This window comes from Triticum dicoccoides, chromosome 7B (assembly GCF_002162155.2).
Source record: "Triticum dicoccoides isolate Atlit2015 ecotype Zavitan chromosome 7B, WEW_v2.0, whole genome shotgun sequence".
NCBI lineage: Eukaryota > Viridiplantae > Streptophyta > Magnoliopsida > Poales > Poaceae > Triticum > Triticum dicoccoides.
The window spans coordinates 15,290,123-15,300,331 of NC_041393.1; positions in this window are offsets into that span (position 1 = coordinate 15,290,123).

The following is a 10,209-nucleotide window of genomic DNA, read 5'->3' on the forward strand; positions in this document are numbered from 1 at the left end:
GGTGGTGGAGCAGGGGAGGGTGCGGGGGGTGCTCGTTGGCGGTGGTGGAGCGGGGGAGGGTGCGGGGGGTCGTCGGCAGCAGTGGTGGAGTTAGCGGGGGAGGGTGCGGGTGGGATCGAGATCGAGATGGAGGGGGAATCGAGATCGAGATGGAGGGGGATCGAGATCGAGTTTCCTCATGAATATTCAATATTTTATCATATTGAATATGAAAAAAATCATCAAATTTGAAAAAATATTCATGAATTCAAAAAGTGCCATGAAATTTAAAAATATTCATGATATCAAAAAGTGCCCATGAAATACAACCGAGAAATGAAGACTACGATTTAAATACACTCGATTTTAGCTAGCTATCTGTTCATAATCTTCTTGCCCTTCTTTTTCGCGAATGGAGTTCTTCTGTGGAACGGACGTCCTTTAGGTAGGGTGGTCCTGCTTCTTCTTGTGGTGTATGCTGCTACTTCATCATCGTCGTCATGTTCGATCTTCGGGTTGCCGTACTTGTCGAAGTCTTGCTCATTGGCTACTCCATCCATTCCAATGATCTTCCTTTTTCCTCTCCTCACGACAACACGACTGGGCTTTGACGGGTCGGTAGTGAAGAAGCATTGGTCCACTTGGGAAGTCAGTACCCATGGCTCATTTTTCGCGGTGACGTTTGCGCCCGCGGTCTTGGATTTGGCTTCGGGTATAACCATGGTGGTGAAATACCGGTATTCTTTTAGGACGCTCTTGGCCCATCTAACACAGAACATCGGGACCTTCTCTCCAGCGTAGCTCAGCTCCAAGATATCCTCGATCCTTCCGTAGTATCTGTCCTAGTCGTTACCGGTGTAGGATTCCATCGTTACCCCGGAGTTCTGATAACCATCGCTCTTCATGTCCTTGTCCTCGGTGTAGAATGTGTAGCCATTGATATCGTACGCCTCATAGGTCATCAGGTTGTGCTCGGCGCCCTATGACAAGGCGAATATGAGTTGTTCTTCCGCGGAAGAATCCTCATGTAAAGGGTACGACAGAAGCTTCTGCTTGAACCAACGCGTGAAACATGAGTTGTGCTCTTTGATTATATCTCTGTCCGTCCTCTGTTGGCCTCGGTCATTGTACGTCTTCTCAATAAAGGTTTTGTGCTCTACCACCCAAGGATCGACCACGTCTATGTGTTGTAGCGCGACTAGGTTTGCTCTTTCAAAGTCGGCGAGTCGACCCTCGAAGTCGACATGCATTTTGCAGCGACCCTCACGGTGACCCCATCCAGCGAGCCTGCCGAGGTACCTGTTGACGGGCAGACCATTGGGGTTCTCGATGCCTAGATAATTAGTGCAGTAGGAGATGCACTCTTTGGTCAGAAAGCCCCTGGCTATACTTCCCTCTGGACGTGACATGTTGCGAATGTATTCTTTGATGACACCATTCATCCTTTCGAACGGCATCATGCTGTGCAGGAACGTCGGCCCGAGTTGGATGATATCCTGCACGATATGGACCAGCAGATGCACCATAACGTCGAAGAATGCGGGCGGGAAGTACATCTCAAGCTCGCATAGTATCACCACGATCTCTTCCTGTAGCCTTCTGAGTTGCCTCACGCCAACCGACTTCCGAGAGATGACGTCGAAAAAGTTGCATAGGCCAAATAGCATTTCACGGACGTGCGCGTCCATGATCCCATGGATTGCAACTGGAAGTATCTATGTCATCAGCACGTGACAGTCATGAGAATTCATCCCGCTGAACTTCTGCTTCGCTGGGTCTAGGTATCTACTTATCTTCCCCGCGTAACCATAAGGAAGTTTTACTCCTACGAGGCAGGTGAAAAACTGCTCGATCTCCTCCTGACTTAGAGTGAAGCACGCGGGAGGGTAGTCATTTCCGGTCTTCTTAGCCTTTTTGCCTTTGCGACAACTTTCTGTGTCCTGCCTCGCCTCATCATCATCATCATCATCATCATCATTAGCGTGAAGCTCCTGCCTAATGCCCATTGATTTCAAGTCTGCCCTTGCTTTCGGCCCATCTTTGGTCCTCTCTGGCATGTTGAGCAGGGTACCAAGCAGACTCTCGCACACGTTCTTTGTGATATGCATGGCATCAAGGCTGTGAGGCACACGGTGGATCTTCCAGTACGGCAAGTCCTAGAAAACAGACCTCATTTTCCATACCTTCAGCAGCGGCTCTGTCTCCTTTCCCTTCTTTCCCGGATCTGGCGTCTTTTGCTTCTTTCCCGACAGTGGGCAATCTTTCCAATTTTTCAACAGCCCGTCTATTTCCTCGCCGCTCCTCGTACGCGGGCGTCTTCGGAGTTCGGTTTCACCATTGAACAGATCCTTGCGTTTCCTGCACGGGTCATCGTCGCGAAGCCACCTTCGATGTCCCATGAACACGGTTTTCGAAGAACCAGGATCTCTATCTAGCTGGCGATACGTTGTGTCGTCCATGCACCTGACGCATCCAGAAAATCCGTGGACCACCTGCCCCGCGAGATATCCGTAACCGAGATAGTCGTGCACCATCGTGAGCAGTGCGGCTCTCATAGGGAAATATTCTTTCTCTGTGGCGTCCCACTTATTGGCTGGCGTTTTCCACAGCGTGTCTAGCTCCTCTTTCAGCAGCCCCAGATACAGATTGATGTCGTTACCTGGTTGTTTCGGCCCTTCAATTAGCATACTCATGTGAATGTACTTCCTCTTCATGCACAACCAGGGGGGAAGGTTGTACATCCACACAAACACAGGCCAGGTGCTATGTGTGCTTCTCTGGCTGCCAAACGAATTGACTCCATCGGTGCTCGCGCCCAGCATGATGTTCCTTGGATCCTTCTCAAATTCTGGGTGTTCGAAGTTCAACGCTTGCCACTGGCTCCCATCCTTAGGGTGACTCAGCATCTTGTCTTTTTTATTTATCTCCGGATCATTTGAGTCATCTTCTCACTTCTTCTCCCCCCTATCCGTGTGCCAACGCAGGAGCTTTGCTACCTTAGGGTCCGCGAAATACCGCTGCAGACGAGGAGTGATCGGAAAGTACAACACCACTTTTCGAGGAGCTTTCTTCCTCTTCTTGTATCGAGTGATGCCGCACACCGGACCTATGGTAGACTCCGCGTGCTCGCCCCGATAAATGATGCAATTTTTCATGCACACATGGTATTTCATGTGCGGTAAATCCAGAGGACACACGACTTTCTTCACCTCCTCGAAACTGGCCGGGCACTTGTTCCCCTTGGGAAGACGTTTGTGCCAGAATGACATGTTCTCGTCGAAGCATGCGTCGGTCATTTTGTGTTTTACCTTCATCTCCAAAGCCATGAGCGTTACCTTCAGGCGGGTATCCTCGGGTCTGCATCCTTCATACAATGGAGTAACCGCGTCTATCTCCAGTTGATCTAGCTTGGCTTTCTCTCGGGCGGCAGCTCTTGCGTTATCCGTCTGCTTGAGAAGCAGCTCTTGAATATGAGGGTCCTGCACCTAGCCCATCGATGGTCCATTGTCGTCTGCTCCTCCGGCATCTAGATCTTCATGATCATGCCCTTCGTCTGCTCCGGCATCTTCCTCATCATCATGTCCGGCATCTTCTACATGATGACTGTGTACAGCATCACCGTCGTGATCATCTCCTAGAGATTCTTCGTCTTCTCGCCCGCCCGAGCCACGGTGGTTGTCTTACTGCCCTTCCTCATTTCTTGCCCGGCCCCCATGGATGACTTCATAGTCATCTTCATCACCTTGCCACCAATAGCCATCCATGAAACCACGCAAAAGCAGGTGGTCCTGCACCTGCCCGGAATCCGGGTCCGCAATAAGGCTCTTTAGCTTGCATCTTCGACACAGACATCTTATCTCCCTCTCGTTCTTTTGAAGCATCTCGACCTTCGTGGAGCTCAAAAACCTATTCACGATGCCTTCGGTCATCGTGCGGAACATGGTCGCCTGTGGCGTAGAGCAAAACAATATTTTATAACCAAGAAAAAATTTGGCATGACTTTCCCTAAAAATAGCACCAAAAAGAATGCATATTGCCAAAATTCTCGCCAAAACGGGAAATGAATCAACATTCCGGCAAAATATTGGCAACTATCGCATTTCAAATACCGATACCCGCAAACACAAACATATATGCAACACCACAAACATACATAGATCTAGCTAGGCCACAAAAAGTGCATGTGCACGTTGTTGGAGCAAGCTAGGGAGAAAGAAGTAGATCTACAACATGAAGATAGCTTTCCCCTTACTTACCTATCAAAAAAAAGGTAATTTCAACACTTAATTTTGATGAATCTATGGTGCAAATGAGGTGAGGAGGAGGAGGCAGCCAACAAGCTTAGAGAAGGAGGTGGGGGGAATGAAGTGGGGAAAGTGAGTGTGTAGGTGTGGCTGTCCAAAAATATCTAGCTGGTCCCAGGTTACTAATGGCGCTCCACAGAGACATGCGCCATTAGTAACCCGACACACTAATGGCGCACCACACAGACATGCGCCATTAGTAGTTTTGCAAAAAAGTAAAAAAAAATAATTTTTATACTAATGGCGCACCGGGGCACAGTGCGCCATTACTAGTTTAAACTAGTAATGGCGCACTATGCAACGGTGCGCCATTAGTAGTTTTGCAAATAAGTAAAAAAATACAGTAGTGGCGCACTCTATGGCTGGTGCGCCATTAGTAGTTCTAACTACTAATGGCGCACTCTGCCCGGATGCGCCATTAGTATGTTTGAAAAAATGAAAAAAAAACATTTTCTTACTAGTGGCGCACCGTGTGCCTGGTGCTCGATTAGTGTCTTCCACACTAATGGCGCACCAACATATGGTGCGCCATTAGTATATAGTAATGGCGCACCACATGTCTGGTGCGCCATTAGTGTCAATTCCATCTATAGCCCTTTTCCTAGTAGTGCCCCCTCCACTGCCGCCGCCGACACCTGCACCCTCCCCCACTTTTTGAAGATATTTTTAAATAACAAATTTGATGATATTTTCAAATAAGAAATTTGATGATATCTTCAAATAACAAATTTGATGATATTTTCAATTAAAAATAAAAGAACAAATTTGATGATATTTTCAAAAAACAATTGATGATATTTGATGATATCTTCTGTTCTAGTCCTCATGAAAATAACAAATTTGATAAAAAAACAAATTATTAGATGCAACAAGAAATAATGAAAACAAATGTTACTAATGGCGCACCAGAGGAGGGTGCGCCATTGCTGTCAGAAAAAAAGTTACTAATGGCGCACCAGAGGAGGGTGCGCCATTGCTATCAGAAAAAAAAAACTACTAATGGCACACCAGAGGGTGGTGCACCATTGCTATAGTGTCTAGCTGGATACCCCTTCGCCCGATCCCCCCTTCCCACTTCCTCGCCAGATCCCCCTTTCCTACCCCGCCGTGCCCGCTCCGACGACCCCCGGCCCGCTCCAACGACCCTCGCACCCACTCCACACCCGCTCCGGCTCCCCCGCCTGCCGCCACGACTGCCAGCCCGACGCCGCGGCGCACCCAGCCGTCTGAAGCTTCCGCTGCCCCGCAGCCGGCACAGGAGCCCAGCAGCGCCTCCCTCCGCCGCCCCTACTGCGCCGCCGCCCGTCCTCCTCCGCCCGTAAGCCCCCCTCCTCCTCCGCCCGTCCTCCTCCGCCCGTAAGCCCCCCTCCACTCCAAACCCCTGACCCCTTCTTGTCTTGTCTCTACAGGTAGACCGCGCCGGCAAGCGACCAGGACGACGCCCGGAGAGGAGAGGAGGGCCTTCTCCTCACCGTGTAGCCGCCGACCTTGTCCTGCTCGAGGAGGAGGAGCAGGAGGGGCGCACCCAGCCACCACAGTCGCCGCAATCAAGGGCTTCTTCCACCTAGACCTCTAAATCCACGGCGCCGTCGTTCAGCCACCCAAGGTGAAGGTGCCCCCAACTACCCCCCGTCCCCTCTCCCCTCCTTGTTTCATTCGATCTAGCAGCCATGGATTTGGGTTCCTCAAGGCTGCCTAATTACTCTACCATGTGTTCCTACTACTAGCTCTAGCCGTGGATTAGGGGCTAGTGTAGATGCAAAATAAGGTCAAATCCCTCTCGAATTTAGGTCAAATTAGGTTCAAATCCCTCTGAAATTAGTATGTAAAGCTCACTGTTCTGAAGTTCTGATCAGTTCAGTACCTTAGTAAGCAATAACACAAGCTTGCTGCTAGTTCAGAACCTTTTGCTGCTAGTTCCTCAAGGAGTTCTGCTCAAAATTAGCTCAACAAGTTGCATCTGGCTTTTAGAAAGTTGTTTTGGCTTACGAGGATAAGTTGTTGTATATACTGTCATAAAGTTCAGTTAGTAAGCAATAACTGAATTGGATTTGCTATAGTCAACCTATTAATATTTGTCAGTTTTGAAAATTCAGTTTATTCGGTTACTGAAAATTCAGTTAATTCAGTTAGGCACAAAAATATCAGAACTTTTGTGTGCCCTAGTACTTGGTGTTTGTAGAAAATTCAGTTAATCCATCGAGGTGAGCACTGATGCTACGAAAAGAGAAGACATGTATGAGTTTGGAGAAAGTGCCAATTTGATTTTCAGTTGCTAGCTACCTGTGATTTATTGTTTCAATTTGGATTCTAGAAATGTTACTGTGTTACTATGACCCAACTTTATCCGTACCATAGCATGCTACTATCACTTATTTTTGAACATCAAATTCAGTCTGTATCTTGCGTTCTTTTTTTGTTCAAAATTTCTCAAACTCTGAATAAATAAAATTATTTGGAAAGAAGCACATGAGTATCAACAATAATTGTTTCTTTCTGCTTGAATGAATGGAGTACAATACAAGTTCAGGAACAAGGGACATTTTTTGCAATTGTGAACTCTCAATGCTCAAGTCTGGAAGTGTTTACAAATTCAAAGAGTTCACATGACTACTGGTCAAATACTCTAGTGTATTTAGTGTAAATCTAGTCTGAAACTAGTAGAGCTCTTGTTGATTTGCAAATTCAATTTAAATAAAAATTTGGTACATGACTACTGATCATGTATGAAAGATGTTGCTACTGGATAAGCACAAGAACTAATTAGTAGATTTTTATTTTGAATGATTTTGAATTTTTATGATTTTTATGCACATAGGTGAAGCCATTGACTACACTTCAGGTTCTACTCCTGGAACACTTCAGGAATTTTACTTCATAACTGGAGTATTTTGATGATATTGGGGGGTTTTGTCTCCGACCATCATGTCGTGATGATATTGTGGGGTGTTGTGGGGATGCAGCTGGGTGGGGGTGGGGTAATGAATTTGCAGGTACCCCGAGAGGCCCTTGAGTTTGCCAGAATGTCGATTAACTTCCATTCCGGCAAATTCGGGTACTCCATATGTCCTATTTTCAGCAAAGGTCATGCTGAAATTTTCCGTGAATTTTAGCATGACTTTGCTAAAAATAGGACATATGGGGTACTTGCGACTAATGCATGGGCCGGGGTATCTTAGTACTTAGTTAAGTAGGATCAACTGCCCCGCCATTCTTGCTGCATTAAACCATAGGTGGCAGTAGAGCCAAGTGATTAGGCCCAACTTAGAATTCTCCTTAGCATCGATAAACCCTAGATGATAAACCCAACATTGGTGGCAATAGAGCCAAGTGATTAGTGCCAAGTGATTAGGCCCAACCTTGGGTGCCTCGGCATCGATAAACCCTAAATGATGAAAACTTAACTTGGCTTCTATAGGGTGCATCGGTGTCGATGAGAACCTAAATGATGTACGCTTAGGCTTTTAGGGTGCCTCGACGTCGACAAACCCTAAATGATAAAAGCTTAGCTTTTTGGATGCCTCGTTGTCGACAAACCCTAAATGATGAGACCATGATCTTGTTCCTTGACAATAACCAAATTTTTGTCCAAACTTTTTTCTTATTTAGAGGGAACATGGCCCACAGATGAGGCCGGCAGTTCGGGCGGCAAGCTATTCTGGGAGCTATCCCAGAAGTTGGAATAAGAACCTCACCGCTATGAGGACGTCGTGGAAGACACCCATCCTGACTACACAACCCCTAGTGGCGTTGGGGATGCCACCACTGATGATGGCGCCGCGGATGCCACCACTGATGATGGCGGCGCACGCACAGATGGCAGCCAACCCGAAGAGGCAACGGAAGGACCGGCGCCCGAACGTGCTCGGCACCGTCAGGGAGGAATTTACTGAAGTGAACTCCGACGGGTATCCGACGATGCCCGAACACGTAGTCAAGGGGTACTCGGTTCAGCTCGGGTGCATTCTCCGAGAACCTAAGGCATAAGGACCGAGGGAATTTGCGCAGCCTCCTCTTCACGAAGCTCCACGAACGATACAAGTTCCCCGATGAGTTCGCAAACACACGCCTCTTGGGGAATAAAGTGAACGGTGCCGCCCTCACGATGATGAGCACGGCCCTGTCTACTTGGAAAAGCACGGTGAAGGCAATGATTGACAAAGGTGATATTTATGAGAAGATCAAGGCGAAATATCCTTTGATTAGCAAAGATGACTACAAGGAGTTCAAGATCAAGTGCAAGAGCCCCGCAACCTCCGAATCAAGTCAGTGGGGGAATGAAATGCGGCAGTTGAACATAGGGGTCCACCAACTCGGTCCCGACGGTTACAGAGTGGCGGAGCCTATATGGGACAAGGAGGACACGGAGCGTGTCGAGCAAGGCCTACCGCCCCGCTTCGAGAAATACCGTGATAAGCAGACCAGGAACTTTCTCAGGGCCTGGTACAAGGAGGACCCGGTAACAAAGGAGCTTACCACGGATCAGAAGACCAAGGCGCTTGAGCTTATTCTGGTAAGGAATACACCCCCGCGTAATTAGCTCCATATGGTTGCATTCTAATTAATCCCCAATATTTCTAAATGGTTCACGTTCCTTCCGCAGGACAAAGAAAGCAGTAGCGCGGGGTCGTCTCAGAGCTCCCCTTTCGACACCCCTTTGAATAGGGCGTTGAACATAATGAAAAACAAGGATAAGCTCAGTAAGCCAATGTCAGCTGGTCGTGTGGCCGGCAAAGGCTTGTCCACAAAATGATCGTCATACTATACCGCTGGTGGGCGAAAGGAGAAAAAGACCAGCTCGGAAAGCCAGTCGCGCGAGGTTGAAGCACTCAAGGCGCAAGTGGCGCGGATTCCGGAGATGGTCCAAGAGCAAGTGCAACAACAACTGGGATCGACGCTCACCGACATTATGCCTACCTTGATTCATGGCATAACGACGTGGATTGCGGGTGGCCAACAGGGGCCACCCCCGATTCCCGGCTTCACGGCCAGCAACTCACACAACGCGCAGGCGGTGCCATCGGTGTCTCCGGCGGCGGCAGTATTGGTGTCTACGGCGGCAGCGCCATTGGTGTCTCCGGCGGCGGCGGTATTGGTGTCTCCGACGCTGGTATTGGAGCTTAATGCACCCGGGTGTACGCCGGCCGGCACCTCGCCAGAAAGTGGCCCCTCCGTCAGTTGCATGCCCGCTGTTGGCGGTGCCTCGACATTAGCCGAGCTCGATGGCATCACGGTAACTAAGACTCTCGGCCGAGGACTTCATCTCCTTGCCTTTGACTGGGCATCCTTGATGCCCTACATGTTTTTGCACGGCGCCACCGATGTTCCTTGCACTCTCCTGCACTTCGTGGGCGGCGAGTTGGTCGATGTCGCCAAGGGCAGAATCGTTCAACTGGGCAACCCCGTGTTCCACGATAATCTGTTTCCACCCACAATGTATAGGGTTGAAGTGGTTCGGGTGCTGCGAGGCTGCGACGAGCTGTTACCTCCGATTCGACCCGCTGGGGCCGACAAAGAAGATGAGATGACCCTCAGCGCCTGCATAAGTTGGCCCCTGCTTTGGCCGAAGAGCCAGATTCGTTTGGGGGCGGGGGACACCACCCCACAGACAAGAACGCCAGTCGTGCCCGCGCCAAGCCATGGCAAGAATGCCGCAACGCTACCGGACATGCCGGACATCCCTATGGCATAGGATCCGGACATGCATATGGCACAAGATCCAGACGACGACGACAACGACGACGGTACATTTACCAATGTCGATAAGTACTTTGCCGAACATGTGTACGTTGATGAGTTCTGCGGGCCTCCTTCTTAAGAACCCAACCAAGACAACCGCGATCTAGCTGGTACGGCAGAGAAACCCAGTTGCAACAGGCGTCGTCTGGCGTTCAGTTCTCAGGAGACGCTTCCAACTGCCGCCTTC